The following is a 24,322-nucleotide window of genomic DNA, read 5'->3' as shown; positions in this document are numbered from 1 at the left end:
CATTTATTCCTCCATCTTTAATTTGCACAGACTTTCATCCTCCTAGAAATATGGTAATATAAAGGATAAACCTAATTTTCAGGAAGTAAAATAAAAAAGGAGTCAATGTTTTTTAATATATTATGTGAATTACTTCCACCTTTCCAATATTCGAGCTGTATTTGATTAAGCCTATGAATATAATATAATGTCACAGGTACAGAAAGCATCTTGTTTCACTCAAGACTTAAATAGTGAAATCAACCAAGAGGCATCTTTTAGACTGAAAAAACTGATTATTGAAGCTCTCACTAAATTTATAGAAGCAATGTTTTAATAGAGTTTTTATGGTCAATCAATGGTAAATATTATTGCCATTAGATTTTTCTGTTAATTATAGTTTTACCTATGATCGTGTATCATCTCCATTTAAAAATTACCCTAAAACTTAATGGCTTAAAATAACAAATATGTATCACACAATTATAGAAGTCAGGAAAATGATGGATTTGGGTAGGTGGTTCTGACTTGAGGTCTTTTGCGAGTAAAGGTTGCTGTCATGTTATTGAACCAGGCTGTATCCCCTGAAGCATTTAACTCGTTTTGGAAGGTCCGTGTCTTAGTTTGTTTGCACTGTCACTACAGAATACCATAGACAGGGTAGCTTATAAACAACAGAAATGTTTCTCATAGTCCTGGAGGCTGGACGGTGCAAAATCAAGGTGCTTGCAGATTTGGTGTCTGGTCAGCGCCCATTTTTTAGTTCATAGATTGCCGTCCTCTAGCTCACATGGCAGAAGGGGCAAGGACGCTTTTCGGGGTCTCTTTTAGGGCACTACTCCCTGGCTGGGCGTGGTGGCTCACGTCTGTAATCCCAGTACTCTGCGAGGCCGAGGCAGGCAGATCACGTGGTCAGGAGTTCGAGAACAGCCTGGCCAGTATGGTGAAACCCTGTCTCTACTAAAAATACAAAAATTAGCCAGGTGTGGTGGCACGTACCTGTAGTCTCAGCTACTCAGGAGGCTGAGGCAGAAGAATCACTTGAACCCAGGAGGCAGAGGTTGCAGTGAGCTGACATGGATCCACTGCACTCCAGCCTGGGTGACAGAGCGTGACTCTGTCTCAAAAAAAATAAAAAATAAAAAATAAATTAATAAATAAAAATTTTTTTAAAAAATCAAGGCACTAATCCCCAACATGAAGACAGACTATCATCTACCAAAAGCTCTACCTCCTAATATCATTACACTGAGGGGTAGGATTTCACAAATTCAGAAGCATCATAGTCTGCTTCTAGAATGTTTAATCATTTGACTGGATATCACATAGGATGCCTCTGTTCTTTGTGTGAGCTTTCTAGAAAAGAAAGTTTGGAATTATTTGCATGGTGACTGGGCTCATAGACAGTTGAAGGAGAGAAAGAGAGGGAAACACTAGTAAGGAGCAAAATAGGTCACTCAAAATTAAAACCCTAGCCTTCGTGACCTTGTCTCAGAAGGTAACATCCCAGTCCTGTGGTGTTTTATTTCTTAGAAGGGAGTCACTCAGCTTAGCCTGCCCTCAGGGAAGGAGTATGAAGCTCCACTTCTTAAACTGAGGAGAATCAACAAATACGTGGATATATTTTTTAATGGTATTACAGCTCATGAACCCATTTAAACACATTTTAGAACTTTAAAGAAATATTTTAAAACGGAATTTTCAATTAAGCAGAATAAATTCCCAGTTGTGGAACAGTGCACTTTATTGCTGCAATCACACACATATATACACACACACAGTGCAAACTCATACATAATCAAATCTATAACTTTATTACACAAAGTTTTGTGAGAGGAAAAATGCTTGACTTTTCAAAAGGGCTCATTTATTAAAAATAAAATTACCTTTGTGTTCATTTTAGCTGCAACCTTTAAGGAATCAATGACTATATACTTGCTGTAATCATCCTTTAAAATTAGAATTATTGAAAAGCTTTATGATCACTGATGAATGAAAGAAAGTAGTATTGATTTGTGGCCAAGAGAGATGATCTCAGGCGATAAACAGATTTCTTTGAAGAAATCATTTTATTTTACTACTTTCTGACATTATTGAAGTAAGCCAATTTTAAATAAATTCATCATGTTTTTAAATTTAATCACATATTATTTTATCATACATTAGGTAAAGTTTCAATCTAACTAACTCCTGGATAAAAAATGAAATGTATCAATTTATAATTACAAATACCCAAATGGTAGAGGCATGCATATTTCAATGACATTTATAAATTTTATTTTGTTGTTTGTTCCTTGTGTTTGTTTTATTAATCAAATTAACTTATATAGATATATGTATGCAAATGAGACAGATATAACTAGTTCTCTATAAGTAAGCATTATTTAATGGAGTCTTTCCTTTCACTAATGATCATCAGGATAGAGAAGTGAGTTGACATTTTCAGGCCATTAGGTTAATAGTTCCAGTAATTCTATTAATGTTTTGAGAGTCATAATATAAATGATTCTATGTGGCTTGAATTAGTGCATTTTCTTATGTAACAAATAAGAGGACGATTTTTAAAAGTGGTAATTACTATTTTTAAATATGAAAATTAAAAATAATAAAAGAATAGAGGTTGCACTTTGAGTAGCCATAACATTATCTTTAAACATATTTATTCTTCATTTCCTAACTTTTCCCACTTTTTGGCTAAATCATATGATCTTTCTCTAACCTCACTTCTATTTTATTACTCTCTGGGAAAGATTTTTATTATAAAATGTCTAAGCAATCAAACCTAACACAAGATGTATATCTACACATTGCTATACCCTCTGGTCACTGTTTTTTTCTTCTCTTTATTGCCCATTTCCCTGTTCTTGAAACATTCCAATTATTGAAAAGCTTTATGATCATTCTACTCTTCCATGACATTCTACTCTTTCACTTTTCTCTCTCTGATTACTCATTTACAGTTCCCTTGTCATCTCCTTGTCTTCCTACACCTGCCAATTAAGTTTGAATTTCCTCTGTATTTCATCTTATATCTCCTTTTCTTCTGCCAAATTCTCTCCTTAGTCACTCCCATGGTTTTATATCCCACTTATATTCAGGGGCTCTAGAATGTATAGTGCCAGGCCAAATCTATCTTAAGAACTTACTTTACTTAACCAATTACATCCGCAACTGCTCAGGATCATGTAACCCAGATCATCATTTGGCTCTTTTGTGGACCCATTTTTTCTTTTCCTGGAAGTCTATTTTGACACCTACATTCTGTCACTACCCACATTTTAGCATTTAGCCTTGTCAGTTTACTCTCATCCATATGTAACTCTATCCATTTTCTTCTCTCTCTTACGAACAGCATTTTGAGCCATCATGACCAATTTTGCAGTATCTTCTTAAATTAGCCTCCTGTTTTGCATTGAACATTTTCATCCCAGCAATTCCACCAATTTCATTCTCAAAATTAAGAGTTATATTTTTCAATAGCTGTAATCATTGAATTTCCATGCTTAAGAACAGTATCAGTGCATTTATAATAAAATTTAAAAACTTGACCCACAAATCTCTACTTGTCCTTCTAGTTTTATTTCATTTGTTTCTCCTCAGTCTCTACATTCTGATCACCATGATCTTTTAATTCATCTGAAAGCTAAGCTCTCTCTTAATTTAGATTCTCTATACTTACCATTTTGTCTACTTAGAAGTATTTTTCTTCCATCTTTGGATTGGTATTGCAAATCCATTGAGTAATTCTCATCTGAATTGTTTCTTCCTTGGGATGACTTATAAACACTTCCCCTTACAGCCGAATCAGAAGACCAATATCAAAATCTTTAATCACAATCTAAATTTGCTTATATGTAATTATATGGCAAGAATCTCTTTGTCTTTATAATTATTATTCATTTATCTATTTTTTTTAAAAACTCTTTTATGTGGTGATGCTAAGCTCCATAATGTTGGGTTTGTTATCTGTCTCAACTATCTTCCACACCTACCACAGTACCTGCTACATAGATGTATTCAATATATATTGTTTGAATTAGTAAATGATGAGCAAGCATGTACTTTTGTTCTCTTTCATTACAGTGTTAGAAATGCTATTACAGCATTAGAAAAGATAATCAGAAAGAAAATTTAATAGATCACCAGAAAAAAACCCAAGATTTTTAGGTAAATGAGCCTATAAACACAGGTGCAATGGATTTGCAATTTACCAAGAAATAGGTTTGTCATGACTAGAAACCAAATGTATGAACATGTTTTTATGTATTAATAACTTCATTTTCCAAAACGCTCTACTTTATATGAGACAATTATTGATGGAAATACCATTTGCTTCTAGACTCATTGGTCAAACATAAAGTTAAAAATCTTTGTATGACACATAAAATTGTGGTGACTGCTTAACTTTGCAACTGTAGTGCTCCTGAAATGCTCATCTAACCATTCTGTGTTCCAGACCTACAAAACTTAGATGATGCTAAAATTGTGTATTCTTTAATTGTTTACAAAACTTAGATGGTGCTAAAATTGTGTAAAAATTGTATATTTCTTCTACAACTAACTTCTGATAAAAAGGGGGCAGAGAAGGTTAACTCTCTCCCCCTTTAGCTTTTTATTGGCTTAGTGAATTTCTACAAAACATAATTTAAGTGCTACATTTTTCCAGAGTTTTAATAGGGAAATAAAAACCACAATAGGTATCTTAAGCAGAAATTGCATTTCATACATATGCAATAGGAAGAGCTAAAATAACTAAAGTATGGTTGTAACTGTGGCATGGAGGAAGGTTTTGAGTTATTGAATTCAGAGGCATGCAATCATTTCTGCAATCCTGGGTCAAAAAGATGCTCCTACTATTAAAACTTTAAGCTTCTTATGCCCATGAAACTGGTGATTAAGCACAAGGATATTGAATCCTACCACTTCCACTACTTCTGAACTATTGTCTCCATGATTTCACTTGCCAGAATCAACAATAGCAAGACAGGCTTTGATCTTTTCCATTTTTCTAAGTCTGATTCATATGCAAAAAATGGGTAAGTGGTCTAAGCTGCATTCATAAAACTGGCTCAAAGGAAGCTGCATTGTTTGTTTTGTTTTGTTTTAATTTTCTAACCTCTTCAACTTTAAGAATAGTGGAATGAAGGTTGAGGAAACCTGTCCACACAGTCTACAACACACTTTCCATGAAAGGTTCCCCAACACCTCCAACAAAATAATGTAAACACATTCTGGAACCTATATTACTCTCACACCATAACACTTCCCACACTTCCCACAATACTTTTGCTCTTCATGGGAATATCCTTCCAAAACGTGCTGATATCTCCTGAGCATTATTCATCTATCAAATTTCCACATCTATTATAAGGTCTTCCAATTGTTAATAAATGTATTTTAAATTATTAAAATACATTTTAATAATTGCATTTTAAATTATTAAATATATAATAAATGTATTTTAAATTATTAAAATTCTGAACTAATGGGTAATCAACTGTACAATCCAAATTGCTGATTCACACACAGCTGAAGTCCCTCCTCAAAACTTCTGTAATACATGTAACTTAGGCAAGTGGTTGGGTCATTACCATATATTACTTTATATTTTTGTTTATCAATATATGTGATTACAGTTATGCTTATGTTAATTTGATATGTGTATGTTAACTTTTATACATATGTACATTGTATTATTTTGTTATATAGCACAGCATTTTGTGCTCATAAAGTGACTGATAATAATAAGCTGCATACCTTGGGAAGCATTGCAGGTTAGTGATACAGTTTTTTTTTTTTCCCCTGCAGCCTGGCAACCTCTTTAGTCATTCACTAAACCTCTCTCAGCTTCAGTTTCTTCATCTACAACATAGAGCAAATAATAAAACTTAACTCAGATGCTTCCGGTGTGAAATAATACAGAGTAAATGTGCCACCAAATACACACCAATGGCTTGATTGACATAACTCATTGCTAATCTTCTTGAAATGATTCCAAGTATTTTCCAGACAAGCACACACTGAGGGAATTCATTGCCACTGAACGAGTCCTATGAGAAATACTCAAAGGTGTCCCAAACACAAAAACGAAAGGTCAACATTCATCATCATCAAAACGCATGAAAGTAGCAAACTCACAGGTCTTGTAAAACAGTCACACAAAGTAGGAAGAGAAATCAAATAGCAACACAACAGATTTCCACCAAACCACAAAGACAAAGAGACAGACAGAAAGAAAAGCTAAAAACAACAACAAAATAACCCCAAAGAACTTATAAAACAAGCAGAAAACAAACAGCAATATGGCAGAAAGAAAACCTCGTGTATTAATATTAACCTTGAATATAAATGAATTAAACATTCCACTTAAAATATATAGATTGATGTTGGGCCAGGCGCGGTTGCTTGTGCCTGTAATCCCAGCACTTTGGGAGGCTGAGGTGGGTGGATCATGAGGTCAGGAGTTTGAGACCAGCCTGGCCAACATAGTGAAACCCTGTCTCTACTAAAAATACAAAAATTAGCCGGGCGTGGTGGCCAGCACCTGTAATCCCAGCTACTTGGGAGGCTGAAGCAGGAGAATCGCTTGAACCTGTGAGGCGGAGGTTGCAGTCAACTGAGATTGCGCCACTACACTCCATTCTGGATGACAGAGTGAAACTCCATCTAAAAAAAAAAAAAAGGAACGAACTAAAAAAAATCCAAAAATATGCTGCTTACAAGAAATGTGTAGATACATACAGACTGAAAGTAAAGACACATATAGATTTAAAGTAAATGGATGAAAAATGATACTCCATGTAATGGAAACTAAAAGCAAGCAGGGATAGTTATACTTATCGAGTAAAACAGAACTTAAAACAGTATAACAATGACAAAGGAGGCCATTACATAATGATAAAGGGATCAATTCAGTAAGAGGATATAACAGTTCTAATCACATATGCCTCCAACTCTAGAGCACCAAGATTCATAAAATAAATATTACTAGATGTAAAAAAGGAATAGACAGCAATACATTAATAGTGGGGGACTTTACCATCTCACTCACAGCATTAAACATATCACCAAGACAGAAAACAAATAAACAAGCATAAGACTTAAATTCAACTTTAGACAAAACAGACCTAACTGACATTTACAGAAAAATTTTACCCAGCAACTACAGGATATACATTCTTAATAAAACTGCAATTTCACCCAACAATCCCACTACTGGATATCTACCCAAAGGAGAACAGATAATTATATGAAAAAGATATCTGCACCTAGATTTTTATCGCAGCACTATTCACAATAGCAATGTATCCGTCAATGGATGATCAGATTAATAAAACTAGCATATATGCACTCTAGAATACTATTCAGCTATAAAAAAGAATAAAATAATGTCTTTTGTAATGACATGGATGTAACTGGTTATTATTTTAAGTGAAACAAATCAGACACAGAAAGACAAATACTGCGCGTTCTCACTTATAACTGGAAGCTAAATAATGTACTCACATGGACGTAGAATGTGGAATGATAGACAAAAGAGACTTGGAAATTTCAGGAGGGTGGGAGGAGGGGATGATGAGAAATTATGTAATGAGTACAATATACATTTTTCAGGTGATGTATATTCTAAAACCCTGACTTCAACACCATGTACTTTATGAAGGTAACAAAATGATATTTATATCCCATAAATTTATGCAAACACAAATTGCTTTCTGTACTTACTTTAGCCAAGTTATTATTAGGTTCAACATTCAGCACTTTACTTAAATTTTCTATAGCTTGCTGGACCTTTTTTTGATATTTATATATAGTAGTGTGGCACAGAAATGCTAATATTTACCAAAATAATAGTTATATTTTTAATAAAAAATTAATTCTACAACTAGAATCTCAGGATGGAATGCAGACTGTTACAAATTTATCTAGCTCTGTTAGGAACCATACAAAATAACTTCAGTGAGGGACTTAAGGGAAAGGATGCTGGTCAAAGTGATGTTGAAAATGAGTGCACTCTCTTAAGATGAAAGGCAAAAGAAACTTGTACAAGGCATTTAATCTAGTTCATAAATATGTTCTTCTACCAAGGGCAGGTTATCAATCTGGTATAGCTATACACATATACTGGAAGTGAACAATTAACTAAATAGATGTCAGATGGTGAGAGTCAGGATTTTTATTGTTGGAGTAGGGGTTTAGAGATACAGGAAGGTAGTGATGCTTGTGGGACTAGGTTAGAGGTAGTGACATCAGTAAGAACCCATGTTTAGCTTAATGTAGACATAGATGGTGATATGGTTTACATTTTTGTCCACGCCCAAATCTCTTGTCCAGTTTTGATCCCCAGTGTTGAAGGAGGGGTCCAATGGGAGGGGATTGGATCATGGGGCAGATTTCCTCCTTGCTGTTCTTGTGATAATGAGTGAGTTCTCACACAATCTGGTTGTTTAAAAGTGTGTAGCATCTTCCCCTTAGTTCTCTTCCTCCTTCTCCAGCCATGTAAGATATGCCTGCTCCCCCTTTGCCTCCTGCTATGATTGTACGTTTTCTGAGGCTTCCCCATCCATGCTTCCTGTACGGCCTGTGGAACTGAGAGGTAATTAAATCTTTTTTCCTTATGAATTACCTAGTCTCAGGTAGTTCTTCATAGCAATGAGACAATGGACTAATACAGATAGTTACATATAGAAATATTTAAAGATGTCTGCCTATACATGTGTAAGAATATACACATATATTTCTTTGCTCTCTCATCTTAGAGAGCTATGAAAAAAATGATACTCCCTTAGCTATAAGTACACCTAGCACTTAAATATTGATTTCTTATATAGAAAGAAGGGCATCTGTGAAAGTGGCTAATTTTAAGAACAAGGAATAAAATACACAAGATGAGCCTGGAACATCCTGTAGTGCCAGAAATTATGAAAATACTAACAAAAACCTATTTGTCAAACAAGCACAGGGGCCAAGTGAAAGACCTTTCAATTACTGGAATAATTTTAGCAACACAATAAATTAATTAGTATTATATTTGGATTATACCAAAAAATGTAATTTTCCGTAGTCCATATTGATATCAATGAATGATTGAATAAATAAATGATGAGATAGAAGAGACAAATATCCTCTGCAAATAATTTACATATGTATTCCAAACTAAAGGAAGCAGCTCAGCCCTTAAAGACATCTTCAGTAATGCTACACACTGAATGAACTTTCCAAAGATACTGTCACAGTTCATCTATTCCAAGACGCATACGTTTCATATTTTCATATCTCCTGAAAATATGATGCATTTTACAATTCAGTGGTATGTCTTAGTTTAATTAACCATAATGCTACTTACTTGCTTAATGGGACATAAAATAGTGCATTATAAAATCTATGGGCTCAGCCTGTAATCCCAGCACTTTGGGAGGCCGAGACGGGCAGATCACGGGGTCAGGAGATCCAGACCATCCTGGCTAACACGGTGAAACCCCGTCTCTACTAAAAATACAAAAACTAGCCGGGTGAGGTGGTGGGCGCCTGTAGTCCCAGCTACTCGGGAGGCTGAGGCAGGAAAATGGCGTAAACCTGGGAGGCGGAGCTTGCAGTGAGCTGAGATCTGGCCACTGCACTCCTGTCCAGGCGACAGAGCGAGACTCCGCCTCAAAAAAAAAAAAACAAAACAAAACAAAACAAAACAAAACAAAACAAAAAAAAACTATGGGCTGTTGGACTCAAGAAAATACGATAGAAAGGAGCTTATGTTAGAGTCTGCACACTGACTAAAGATCAGAGCAGAAAGCAGATCCTAGGAACAGTCACATTTGTGGCAGTCACTGGTCTCGGCATGCAACAAAATTCAAAGTAAATAGTGGTAAGGTGGGAAATGGACACAGCTATGTAGCTAGAATCAGAAGTCTTTGAAATCAAAACATCAGGAGTCAAACCATTTAGGGGCAGTGGGACTGACATGGTGATAGTGGGTCTGATCAGATAAAACCTCTACAAAGAAACAGTAGCTCTCAGACTCACCTCCTGAGACAGAGTTGTTCTGAGGGGAAAATGAGTAAGTTTCTACAGTAACATACAGTAAGATATAGTACTTAAAGCCCTGAGCTCTCCAGTTCGCAACATATCTTTTTGATGGGCATCTAAATGTCATCTTTTGGTCTTATTTTTGTGTTTTTCTCATCTAAACTCTAAGAGGGATGAATGACAACGGGGTGAGCCTCCAAAGTGTGTTCATGTCTTAGAGTGTCCAGAAGCCATATAGGGAGTGTGCAGGTTTTCATTTCATGCCAGGGACAATGTTTCTCTTTATTGAGCTAATGACAAGGTATGGGCCTCAGAATATGTACACTTTGAACATATTTGCATCTTTCCTTTAATTAACTGTGAAATCTATAAGGCTAACGAGAGAAGAAAATTGATGGGTAGTCGGTGGAAGAATTTTTTTTTTCGTTGTCATATCTTCAACTTTCCTGGGATATAATAAGAGATGCATAGTCCACTGAGTATACTTGAAATGTATGATGTGGTCAAATTTAATATGTATGTATATACTTTTGGAAATACCACTACACTCACAACCATCATTATGAAAAGTTTTCTTGTGCACCTCAGTAATCAATCTCTCCCTCCATGCTCTCTCCAGGCAGCCATTTGATTTTCCATCAAGTAACATGAGTGAGAAGAAGAAAATTTTTGTTGTGTGCCATTGAAATTTTGTGGTGGCTCACTTTTTAGAAACTGTTTGGAATTTTCTTTCTCATATGTTTATTAACATATAACGTGTTTGTTTGGCATACTTTCAGATAATGTGAATAATATACTCAGCGACTGTTTTGTGCTGGGCTTCCATTTAAGCTTTCAAGATCATATGGATTTTTATAGTTTTATATGTTGTGCTTGGCATCTTAAGCTCACTATCTACATACTGCTACTTAAATCCCAAACCCTAAAGAGGTTCTGAAGATTCCAAACAATGACTTGAAAGCTTACAGTTAAAGAAAAGCTCAGGATAACTCATATTTTTGTGACTTAGCACGCTTGAGAAAGTATTTTTAAGCTCCTTCCTAAATGAAGGATTATTTAGTCTTGCAGTGTCCGTAATTTCTTAGGTCACTTATGGAACTCTCAGATTTGTCTGTAACACCTTATAATAACTTCCAGTACTATTCTAAAATGTAGATTTACTTTATCACATTTTCTTCTAACTTCTACTTGCCCTTGTTATAACAATCTTCATTCTTCTTTTGCACTTATATTTTCTCCTTTAAAACTCAATCTCTAGGTCCTCTCTCATAATTGTGCTTAAAATTCATCCTGCAGTAGTGTAAGAGCAGGGTTTCTCAAAGTCATTGTGGGGAGCTATCATGTACATCTAAGATGATTAGCAGCATCCCTAGCCTCGACCACCAGATGCCAGTAGCACACCCTCTCTTTCAGTTTTTTAGCAGAAATGTCCACTGGATGGGAAGAAGAATGTGGGGTGTTAAATTCCCTTTTTTGAGACCCACTTGCTTAGAATGTATTAACTAAACACCTATAATTGAAAATACCTTGGCAAAATCTCCCAAAATTTTCTCTCAAAATAATGGTATACACAGTGTAATATACACAACATCCTAAGTTATACTAATGAAAAAATCTATGAAAAACTCTATTTGATGATATTTAGATATTAAAGTCACTATATTAAGATAGTTATTAAGATAATGTGCCACTAATTCCAAATCGTCACTGCTTTCATGTAGTGCCTGCTCTATATTGTCTTAATGTTAATCCTTAATATACACAGCCTGACATAGTTATTAATGTGAAAGTTTTTGTTTTATTTTCAACAACATGGTCTCAACCAGGGGTGATTTTGACTACCAGGGACCATTTGTCAATGTTTAGAGACAATTTTAGCTCTTACTACTGTGGGTAGTGGAGTGTGCTATTCACATCCAGTAAGTTCAGGCCAGGAAAACTGTTAAACTTCCTATAATACAAGGCTACAGCCTACAACAAAATTATCAGGTTCAAAAATATCAATAGTATTGAAGGTGAGACAATTTCTAGGGAGATATTATACCTTGATATTATCATTTAGTATGCTGGTAATGTAATCCAGCATTTTTCCAAAAGCGAGAATAGCCTGGTAGCCTTAAATGTCATTGTTTTACTCTTATTTACATTGGACTAAAGAATGAGATCAAATGCAGCTGAATAATTTGGATATTTAAAGTAATAACATTTTTCACTAATGCACATAGGCTTAATACCTGGGTGACAAAATAATTTGTATACCTATTTACCTATAGGTTTACCTATATAGCAAACCTGCACATATACCCCTGAACTGAAAATAAAAGTTAATAAATAAATAGAGTAATTACATTAGTTTACAAATTAAATACATTTAGAAATGGAAAATATTGTTGAAAATATTCTAGGAATTTTAAATTTATACATTAAAATAAAAATAATCTGAATATTATTACTAATAGAAAATCTCTGTCTTGATCCAGAATTCCAGGTGGAATATGTTTAGACTATCTCTAGCAATAGCTAACAGAATAAGATTTACAAACCCTGATAGATCATTTTTCATGCCTGTGTCATTTTAAAATAAATTGATGGCTGTTAAAACTTAATTAAGTTTGAATCTCTTCTGGATCATATATATGGTTTTACAGACAGCCATGTTCAATTAAATTGTAATATGTAATATAAGAAATATGCCAGATTTAAAGTAAGAATCTCTTTTAAATACTCTGATATTCAAAAATCTTTATCACTTTTGCTAAACTAAGGATTTTAAACAAAACCTTTTAGTTAAAAAAGCATTGGTCTCAATAGTAAATCTGCCAATACGAATTGCTGCATTTTATTTTTGCATTTTCTAAAGTACATCCACCAGAGGAATTAGATATAAAATCCTGCATGCAATCTAATATTAGATGAAAAGTTTAAACTACCAATGACACAATATGGATGCACAGAGAAATGAATTGATTTTTATGTTATTCTCAAATTGAAAGTCCATCTTTTTATAAGTAAATTAAATTTATAACAAATTCAAATAGTGATAGTTTATATCACTTTTGACAGTAGGCTTTCAGTTTCTGATGCTAACAATGGCATAATTATGATTTGTTGAATAACTTTAAAGTGATCAGATAAGGAGATAATTAGGGTCTGCAGTAGTTGGAGAAAGAAAAAGCAGAAATATTTTGATATTGCATACTCAATATGGCACATTCTATGTCATAGGCTTTAATATCAGTTGACTACTCTCTTTGAAAGGAGTACATTTTGACCCAGACCATTTTATTTGTTCATTTTTGTAATAATTTTTCTTCATTCTCTTTGACACATTGGTTAACCTAAAATTATTGTGTTACTTACATTGACTAAAAATCACAGTCCTTCAGTTTGGGGCTGCCCACAGGATTTTTTTGTTTGTTTGTTTTGCTTTGGCTTACTAAATAATCTTTTACTGGAGTGAAAACAGCAAAGCTAGTGAAGATATATAAATCAATGCCAAAAAGAAAGGAGACAGGACTACTTAGATGCCATTATCTTCTGTTACTGCCATTGGATAGAAGGCAGACCTTGTCATTTTTTAATCAATTGTATACTTCATACATATGATACAACAAATATTTTTACTTACAAGATTATACATAGAGTTTTTATGATTCCTTTGTGAGTGTGAATTATATAGCTGTCCCTAAAATGTAACTCAGAACAAAAAGGTTTTATTTTTAATTACACAATTTTCTTGCCCAAGTTATATGGATTCATAAGTTATAGAATGTATATTATAACTTAATATACATTTTTTGCATTTTTAAATTTACTATATAATTTATTTGTGAAACTAAATTTGATATACAACTATGTAAACCATTAAATAGGATCTGGATTAAAATCATCTTAACAGACAAATCCCAAAACACTGCGTTTTATTATTTCTATTTCTAACGTTACCTCCAGGTTTAAACTTCCCTAAGTAATTGACTCTATCTATTATGTTTGTATTTTGAAGCATTACTCTATATTGTAACAAAATGAAAAGTGACACAATTAGTTTTAGATATGTACACAAAAATTTTCAGTTTTAAAGAAGGAAATATAAAGTTTTGAAATTTAAAAAAGTAAATTTTATAATATTTTCTCCAATAATTTACTACTCATATTCCCATTGCTTAGTTTCATTAATTTTTACAATAACATTTGACATATCCAAGATATATTTCCAGGTTTATTTTCTGAATGAATTGCTAGGATCCTAGATGGGTTTATCATTTCGCACAAGGTGCCAGTGCTTGATAATTGATTGTGTGTATACCCCATTCTTTAGACTTTTAAAATCAATACCCACACTTCCCCATGAAAAAGAAAAAGTGAAAACAACTAATAGTGGATTTCTATATTACGATAACTCATTTTCAATAGGACACTACCATAGGTCAAATAGATGAATGCATAAATAATGAATGGATTCATATTTTTTATATAATCATGTGCCACATTACAACATAAACATTACAACGTTTACATCGATAAGAGACAGCATGTAAAACAATGGCCCATTAAGATTATTATAGGGTTGAAAAATTTCTATCACCATTATAGATTGCTCACTCTATGTTGTTTGTACAGTAATAAAATCACCTAACCACACACTTCTCATTGCTAACTGACACAAGGCTATATTTTATTTATTTATTATTATTTTTTTTGAGATGGAGTTTCGCTCCTGTTGCCCAGGCTGGAGTGCAATGGCACAATCTGGGCTCACCACAACCTCCACCTCCCAAGTTCAAGCGATTCTCCTGCCTCAGCCTCCCCAGTAGCTGGAATTACAGGCATGCACCACCATGCCCGGATAATTTTTTGTATTTTTAGTAGAGACGGGGTTTCTCCACGTTGGTCAGGCTGATCTTGAACTCCCAATCTCAGGTGAGCCGCCTGCCTCGGCCTTCCAAAGTGCTGGGATTACAGGTGTGAGCCACTGTGCCCGGCCTATTTTATTTAATTATTGCTTAAATATTTGTTGAGAAAAATCTGCTTTCTAAGTACTAGGATAAAAGAGATTAATAATAAATTAATGATTAAATGCACCATGATCAATCTTATCATTGAGGTCTATATGCTACATTTGAATTACATAATAAAGGTGGAGGTTAATCACCCCAACTTACACAACTATTTATTTACACAATAAAATAGCCTGGCCTATTTTATTTAATTATTGCTTAAATATTTGTTGAGAAAAATCTGCTCTCTAAGTACTAGGATAAAAGAGATTAATAATAAATTAATGATTGAATGCACCATGATCAATCTTATCATTGAGGTCTATATGCTACGTTGGAATTACATATAAAGGTGGAGGTTAATCACCCCAACTTACACAACAGTATACAGAGTGGATCAACAGATGATTACGTAATACAATACAGTTTGTAACCTGAAAGATGCATTAGAATTAATTAGAATCAAACCATATTTGTGACTTTGGTTTAATGTGAAAAACCTATTGATATAGATATAGCCAGGACATTTCTATTGTCTTTATAATTTTTTTTTTTTTTTGAGACAGAGTTTCACTCTTGTTGCCCAGGAGTACAATGGCATGGTTTCAGCTCACTACAACCTCCGCTTCCAAGGTTCAAGTGATTCTCCTGCCTCAGCCTCCTAAGTATCTGGAATTACAGGGGCCTGCCACCACACTAGGCTAATTTTTGTGTTTTCAGTAGAGACGGGTTTCACCATGTTGACCAGGCTGGTCTTGAACTCCTGACCTTAAGTGATCTGCCCTCCTCAGCCTCCCGAAGTGATGGGATTACAGGCATGAGCCACTGCGCCCGACTTGTCTTTATAAATCTTATAGAAATATTTAACTTTTAAAATCAACCATATACAATTAAGACTTTGATAAAAGTAATTAAAAAGTAAAGCAATGAAAAAAGCAATTTTTAAAAACATATATGAATGATTGAAAGCCAGGAGTAAAATTAAGAATTGTATTAAAATATCAGTATTAAAATTAGCTATATAAATATTTAATTAATGTAGCTAAAATGTTAACAAACAAAATTTACCAAAGAAAAGTATGTTAACATTACTGAATCATCTTAAAATCTTATTAAAACTTAAAGTTCTTCTAAACTGAAATTATATCACAGAAAAAGTAATGTCACATTAAAAAGCTTAGGATTAGAAATACATAATTATTTTTAAATATAGTCTTAATATATATTAATCATATTTCATGAATGTCTTATTACTTCTTGAATAAACTATTTTCATGATACTATTTAAGTGCCATGTTCTATAATAGTATGGAAAACAAGCATACAAAATGTGGCATACAGTAATTTATAGCTAGTACAGCACACCTTTTATCTCTTTATAACAAAAACATAATTTGTTAATTAATATAACACTAAGTCCCATATTGGTCAAAGAACTATCTCCTTGAAAACCATCATCCTCAGAAGCATCTGTAACTTAAAAGACCTTAGAAACTCTAACAATCGTAAATGCATTATAACTTAAAGAGATATTATCTTCACAGTAGAGGCTAACAGGTTTATGCCTACTGATAGCTGACAAGTATTATAGGAATCCTGGCAGGCAAATTGTTGCATAAAAATTATGTAACTTACTAACTGTAAAATAACCTTTAGAATTTAGAATCAGTCAAATAAGTAGAACAGGCAATTGTTATCAAAGCCATATAAATGTCTGTAAAAATTATTTTTTGCTACCCTCATTTTATCTCTGAAGAGACATCTTGCAAAAAATGAATAGACACATATAAATACCTAATTACAAGCAGAGTTAAAATTCAAATTCAGCCCCATTAGGGGTGGGACAGAAATCAGTACAGCAAAGAATATTTTGGTGCAGGTAATTTGTTTCAAATGATTCAACCTTCAACATTACTTCACTTAAATTTTTGCAAACTTTCTGCTACAATTTAAGCATACATACATATGAGACTAGACATATGACTTTGTGTCGTGTGTAAGCGGGGGCCAGGGCAGCTCTATTAAATGTTTACGTAAACCCCAAAGATGTCCTAAGAAATGCAGTTTGAAAAAACTCTGATGTGCTGCAGCGCGGATTTTCTCAGACAGCAACAGAGCAGGCACTTGAATATAGATATATTCCTGCTTTCCACCACCCTGTCAAAACAATAAAAAAGGTCACAGGCCTGTGGTTCTGGCCTCTGGGAAACTGGTGGCTTCTTTAACCCACACTGCTGCTGCTGAATTCCATTTAGGTTTAGGGTTTATTTTGTATATGCTTGTATAGGCTAAATGCTGGTCTAGTTGAAAATCAACATAAAACAACCTTAATAACATCTCATTTTCTTGTGACTTTACTTTTTTTTTTTTTTGTTTTTTACTTTTGGAGACAGAGTCTTGCTCTGTCACCAAGTCTGAAGTGCAGTGGCATGATTACAGCTCAACCTCCAGGCTCAAGTTACCCTCCCACTTCAGCCACCCAAGTAGCTGGTACCACAGGCACATGCCACCACATAAGGCTAATTTAAAAAACAATTATTTTAGATGGGATCTCACTATGTTGCCCAGGCTGGTCTTGAACTCTTTGCCCCAAGCAATCCTCCCACCTTGGCCTCCCAAAGTGCAGGGATTATAGGTGTGAGCCACTATGCCTGGCCTCTCTCATGACTTTAAACTTGAACATGATTTTGTGATGTGGCCAAATTTAGGATCCCAACCAGCCTGAGATTACTGTGATTGCCACACAGATTCCCTCTTGTTCCATCTTTCATATTCCCTCTTCTCACTCTCATAACTGTGTGGATAGTAAAACAATTATCCAAATAGGTGTGATATTGGCAAAGAAAGTCACAAAATGTTTTAATGAGCAAACATTTTGGGGATGGTAATAATCTTCTTTCTGCTACCTTCAGTGTCTCATTTAAGTATCTCTACATTCTTCTTTAAAAATTAGGAATATATCTTTCTTGCTCTTTTGTTGTTGTTGTTCAACACCAGAAGGGAATATTCCTTAATTCTCCAAAGTTAAGGACAGTACAGCACAATATTCCATTCAGCAGGTGAAGTCAATATGAATGAACGCATTTCAATCAGCAAATTGCTGGTTGTGTTGGCACATCCTAGTTATGACGTTTTATATAATTTGAAGGGCTCCCATTAATTAAGGTATTTCTTATAAGCATTTAGAAAGATTTTTTTTCTTGGCATGTGACTTGTAAATTTGTCCTGATATTTTCCCTTTGACAAGGTTTTGTGAATTGTAACTCAGCCCCGTAAGTGGCTCCTCATAATAAAGCCACATGGTATCCACTGTACACATATTCAACAAATCAAAGAAGTGGTTCTCAACATAATATCTAGAGGAGGTCCTTCTTGTTCACTTTCAATAACTATGTTGAAGAATAGATTCTAAAAAGCTATTACTAAATTTTCCAGTATGTTTTGAAATTTGTGTCCACAAAATCTATAGATCAATAAATGTATAGAATAGAGCATAATAATCTAATTAATGGATTTAAGATGTCATCTAAGCAGTAATGAATGCAATAAATAGGCCTTCTGAATTCAAAATCAGCTGCAGAGGTAATAATGCATTGCCACTAGAATTGTGTGCTGTGTTGGTAATAAATTAACAAAAGCATTGGGGATAAAAAAAAAATCTGCAAATAAAACGGTGTGTCATGTGTGAAATATAGTCAGAAAAATGTTCAGATTTTATAATTAACAGAAACATTATTGTTTTTATCATCTCCAGTGTTTAACAGACACTATTCATGGCATTTAGAAATGGCAGAAAACGCCATTTTTTGCCATTACTTTCAATAAAAAAGAGAACCAGCATTTAGAAATCTAATTTCAGAAACTTAATAAAATGAGAATTTTTCCTCTTTTACACATAAGAAGCCTGCATAGTAAGTATTCTGTTGCTAGTACATAAGCTTCCCATTTTCTTCAGAAACCTATACACTTACATTTCTCTTTTACTAACTTCAATGCATGACTTCTATCTTCAAGGCAATTTCATGCTTCTAGACACGATGTCTGCATTCCAGGACAGCAGCAGAAAGTATAGAAAAATAAAAAAGTCATACCTCCCTAATGAGTCAACTGCACTTAAAGAGCCATCCCAGAAGTTTCACACAGGTTATTATTATTATTTATTTTTTAATTATTATTATTTTTGAGATGAGTCTTGCTCTGTCGCCGAAGCTGGAGTGCAGTGGTGCAATCTCAGCTCACTGCAAGCTCCGCCTCCGGGGTTCACGCCATTCTCCTGCCTCAGCCTCCCAAGTAGCTGGGACTACAGGCGCCTGCCACCACGCCCAGCTAATTTTTTTGTATTTTTGGTAGAAACGGGCTTTCACCGCGTTAGCCAGGATGGTCTCGATTTCTCGACCTCGTGATCCGCCCGCCTCAGCCTCCCAAGGTGCTGGGATTACAGAAGTGAGCCACCACGCCCGACCTCACACAGCTTATTTTAATACAGCTGTATCCAGATGCAAGGGATGCTGGGAAATGTGGTATTGTGCTCAGCTAAAGTTGAGATTACGTTAGTGAAAATGAGACCATGCACATTGGAAGGTTAAAAGCAATCTCTCATGACAACAATAAAGAAATTGAATTAAAACTTTAAGCAATGTGAGAAACCTACGAAATGTTAACAGGCAAAAAGCAACATTAAAAATTGCAGTGAGGAAATAAGGTATGATTTGTTTGTAGATGTTTGTAGATGGTTTGTAATCTAGGCAAAAACTGATAAACTCTTCTAATAGTGACGAAACGTATAAAAGAAATAATAATACACACTATGGCTAACAACATTCCATTTTGGCATATTTACTCTTGCTAAGTCTCTATGCTTAGCATCAGAAATGTACAGTTTTGATAGCCTATGATGTCAACATGTTCAGTTTGATAGTAGAAAAGATATAACATGAAGACAAACCAATCAACAAATAAGAATAAAAACTGTTTAAAAAGAAAAATATTATCAGAACATACGGATGTGATAATGTATTTGATAGTTTTATTGTTTTATAGTTTGATAATACATATAAATTTACTGCTCCTTCAATGTTAGAATCAATAGAATTACAGCAGAAGAAATTAAACAGATAAAGATCAAAATGTCACCTTTATCACTTACTGTTTGAAAAGTAGTCTAAGGCTGGTTTTGTAGGGTTGCTCCTATCCATCACCTGATGTGAACTTTCTTAGGAAGTTTCAGGACTACCCCAAAGAACCAGAACCTGCCCTTTCACTCTGTTGCATTGTGTGGAGTGCAGACCATCATGACTGCTCTCTACAAGAAAAAGAAAGGAAATTATTAAGAAACGCACAACAGTTTGTGAATTGAGAATTGCACAATAGGTATGAAATTGGTTAGCTTTCTAAACTCACCAATCTCATAACTAGCACCTATTCCCATGCAGTGAATGAGTAAAGGATGGACAGAGTCCATAATGATTATTCTAGGGAAATCCTTCTGAGTAGAAAGAGGAGAGTTTTGCAAACAGTTTTGTATAGTTTACTCTTATCTATGCACTAATAATACGTAAGAGTTCCTAAAATTCTCTCTAGAACTCTAGGTAAATGAGATATTTCACTGCTCATGCTGTGTGACCTTCATATCCTATCTGCCTAGACTGTAAATATGCTTTCTGAATTTTAAAAGAATTAGTATACTATGCTTACATTAAGCAAAAAGTACCCTTATTATGCAGGATCAAGTAACACTCTAAAGATTCATGTTTACGAAAAAACACTGATGATTCTATTTTATTATGTGTCTTCTAAAGAAAAAATAATTGTGCTCTGCAATGTAATTTTACAATGTGCTATTCTAAATACTTTCATTTAAAAAAGATCGTTATGAAAATGTTTTGCACACAGAAATATATTTTGAATACTTTTTTAAAAAGATCACAAAGTATATGGTCTCTGTATGTGTTGAATTATTTTAATGCTTTCACTATAACAGGAATTCTTAAAGAGGATATGTATTTGCATAATGCTGATAATCCTTTTTCATTTCTGTTTGTGCTTTGGCTGTTGTTATAGCCACTGAAAGTAGTAATTATATGAGTTTATTATCCATGATTATCTTTAGATATATGTACATTTTCTTTAATTAGACTATAAACTCTAAATGAAAAATAAAAAAGAAGTCACCTCTTGTCTCTTTGTACAATATTAAATTTTTTTTCTTATATCCAGAGTTTCCCAAATGCCTGTTGCAAAATTTTACTTCAGGAGTAGAAAGTGGCCAATCAATATAGTAAACTATGTTACAGGGAAGGAGACACAGGGTAAACTGTTTCCTTATCTTCTCTCCATATTTATGTGCTGCACAAGCATAAATGGTAGCACTCACATGAACGAGTGGTTTTCAAGAATGTAGAATATTGTCATGAAAAGAAAAAACACTTTGAAACATCGAATTAATATAAAACCCAGAACTACTATCACTATTTTTTACATCCATAGGAGGGAAAATATTTTTAGATACAAAATTCTTTCTAACAATTGTCCCTATCATTTAACCAATATTTTGATAAAAGAAGGGAAAAATGGATATTCAGTCCAAAGATGGGCATGTATTCCCATGCCCAATCAGAAAACTTATGGATGTTCTTAAAAATAACAATTCATTCAACAAATCATTTTTAAATGGCTACTGAATACCTGGAAATGTTCTAGACACAGGGGCTATGCTAATAAACAAGAAAGAACTAACTGACAAGAATGTGCTCACCTACCATGAAACATCTCCTCATGGAGCTTGAGTTCTATTTGAAAAGACAGAGAACAAAAAAAAATATTATTGCATAGAGTGTTAGTTATATGTGAATTAAAAGAATGGTCAGTACTTGAGGGAGGAGGAGTGACAACAAATCTCACTTCCAGTTCTATTTACCTGAACAGATTAATTCTATTTTGTTTCAGTGCAACAATAGTCCTATGGTTAACCAGATCCACTACACAAAGCAAACAACTTATAAAATGCATTTATTTCCCTATATTGCAAATCAATTTTAAGTGGATCTACAAATATACAATAAATAATATAAATTAGGGAACATTTGTTTCTAAGGTAATAAGCAGATTTGTTAATTTCACATAAATAATTTCAGAAGGAGAGCAAATGTAAAAATGTGTTTTAGACAGTGGAGATGCCATTTTATTGTAAGACTATTTATAATCAAAGGACAAAGTAATGAGCTTTCTATGTCAATGATCATCCTTCTCTATTTCAGCCAGTTCCGGACAAACCCGAGTCTTCCAAGTCTCTTCATATATCTGATCCAATAAAATCTACAATGAGTTCAGTTATACACGCACACACACACACACACACACACAACTGCATTGAAATACTTTGCTCTAAGGAAGGAACATAGTGTATATGCAACTTGTGTACTTGCTAAGTATGGGACGACTAGTCCTTTAACAACTGCATTTACTTTCTTTGACTTCTATCGTTGCTACCTACTCCTCAAAAATCTACTTAAACAACCAATAAATATATATGATGTTATGAGAGTTTTGGAAATAATCCCTAAAAATTTACATGGCTGCCTCTTTGTATCTGGCAGCTTTATTAAGTATCACCCATGGGAACAAACCCTGCAGAAGAATCAGAATATAAAGGATGTGAGCCCTGGATTTCTCAGGCGCTGAAAGGACCTGTCCGAATCCTCCCAGGTGGGTCAAAATAGCCGGGCTTTATACCTCATCTCCATTCATGTTTGCATGTCAGGTACTTCAGGATGACCTAACATTAAGCCAGACAACTGTTACAGCTGAGGTAAACTTTGAAGGAGTTGAGAGCTGAAGGCTGCTTTGTAATGTTGCTCCTAGCAGCCAGGGGGGAAAAATCTTTTCTTGAAGAGCGATCTGTGACCATCACAAAATGATTTTTTTCTTAGCTCTTGTAAAATTGAAATCGTTTGCTTTTGAATTTTTAAAAATGATTCCTTTAAGATTCTTAATACCAAGATATCATAGGGTCCAGGAATTTTATAAAGAAGTATTTCTATTTATGTAATTTCACAAATTTCTCTATACATAAATCAACACTAAAACATGCCTTTGGTACCAACAACTTGATTGGTTTGTGAAACAAATCTGTCACACAAATACATATTGCTGTTTTTAGATAAGTTCTAAATGTATTACCCAATCAATTAATTTTATTGTGTATCTCAATATTTGAGTTGATGTATAAGTTTAAGTAGAACAAACTATTTGACATTGAAATATTCTTTATCAAGGGAGAAGGAATACAATTTTAAAGTCACACCGAGTGACACATAGTTCTGAATGATTTATTGGCTGTCTGCCATTCTGAAATGGCTGCCAGTCAGTGTTATGTGTGACATCTTTCAGATAGTGTGAACTCTTTTAAGCAAGTACTTTTCACTATAAAATTACAGCTGAAGATCATGAAAAGTGTGGTGTTTATCTTAATGGGCTGAAAGACCTATTTCAACAGTTACAGTAATTCAGAAAAATAGTCTCAAGTCTAGTATTTCAATAATGTTATTTTCATAGATTTTAGTCTTTAAAGACAATGCTTCACTCTTGCAGAAAATGACTTCTCTAATCATCCTGGATTTCAAAATTCTTTCCATTATTTAATATTTAAATCTCTGGCAGAACTTGGCATGAGGAGTAGAGAGCTGTCACCACGCAGCCAGTCATTTTTCTCGGTTTCCCATATGCCATGCCCAGCAATAGAGCATTTCTTAAGGGCTGAGGAATAGTAGCAGTACTAAACACAGAGATGACATTAACAGGAATGAGAAGGTCCAAGCTGTTTTCCTAGACTGATTCTCATTCATCCTGAATCAAAACATTTTCCTATCATTATTGTAGATATTTCACTTGTGGTATTATTTATCTTTTGGCAATGTTGATTTTTTTTTCTGATTATCCAAATAGGTAATGTTAATGGGAAAAAATCAGATATTAAGGGGAAAAAAAAACTAGAAATAAATGTTAACCCAAGACAGTAACAATCCAATTAATTTATATGATACTTGAGGGATTGTGTCAATTATATTTTAAATGAAATTATAAAAATTCATCACCTGTGTTTTCTCCTATGATTATATATTCAACTAAGGCACAATTGTAAATGGTTGCATTTGGTTGAATTTTTAGATTGTTTGCAAGTTTTACCGTTGCAGACTATAATAATGGGAGTTTCTTTGAAAATAAATTTAGTTGTTCTATAACCAAGGCATAAATATTCAATTTAATAAAATTAGCACAAATATTAAATGAGAAGTATATTATATATAAAATGCATCAATAAAATA

The 24,322-nt window shown here is 33.9% G+C and overlaps 1 long non-coding RNA gene across 1 annotated transcript; it reads right to left on the bottom strand.

Annotated features, from left to right (window-relative positions):
• Window positions 1–2,662: 2,662 nt before the first annotated feature.
• Window positions 2,663–21,787, bottom strand: LOC111546725. Its single transcript, XR_002732892.1, has 3 exons — window positions 21,754–21,787; window positions 20,133–20,301; window positions 2,663–3,765 (listed from the first exon to the last, which is right to left on the bottom strand). It is a non-coding gene; the product is annotated as an uncharacterized LOC111546725 (long non-coding RNA).
• Window positions 21,788–24,322: the final 2,535 nt, after the last annotated feature.

This window comes from Piliocolobus tephrosceles, chromosome 4, assembly GCF_002776525.5.
Source record: "Piliocolobus tephrosceles isolate RC106 chromosome 4, ASM277652v3, whole genome shotgun sequence".
In the NCBI taxonomy this organism is placed as follows: Eukaryota; Metazoa; Chordata; class Mammalia; order Primates; family Cercopithecidae; genus Piliocolobus; species Piliocolobus tephrosceles.
The sequence above is the reverse complement of the archived record's forward strand: the minus strand, read 5'-3'. Positions and strand labels throughout refer to the sequence as shown.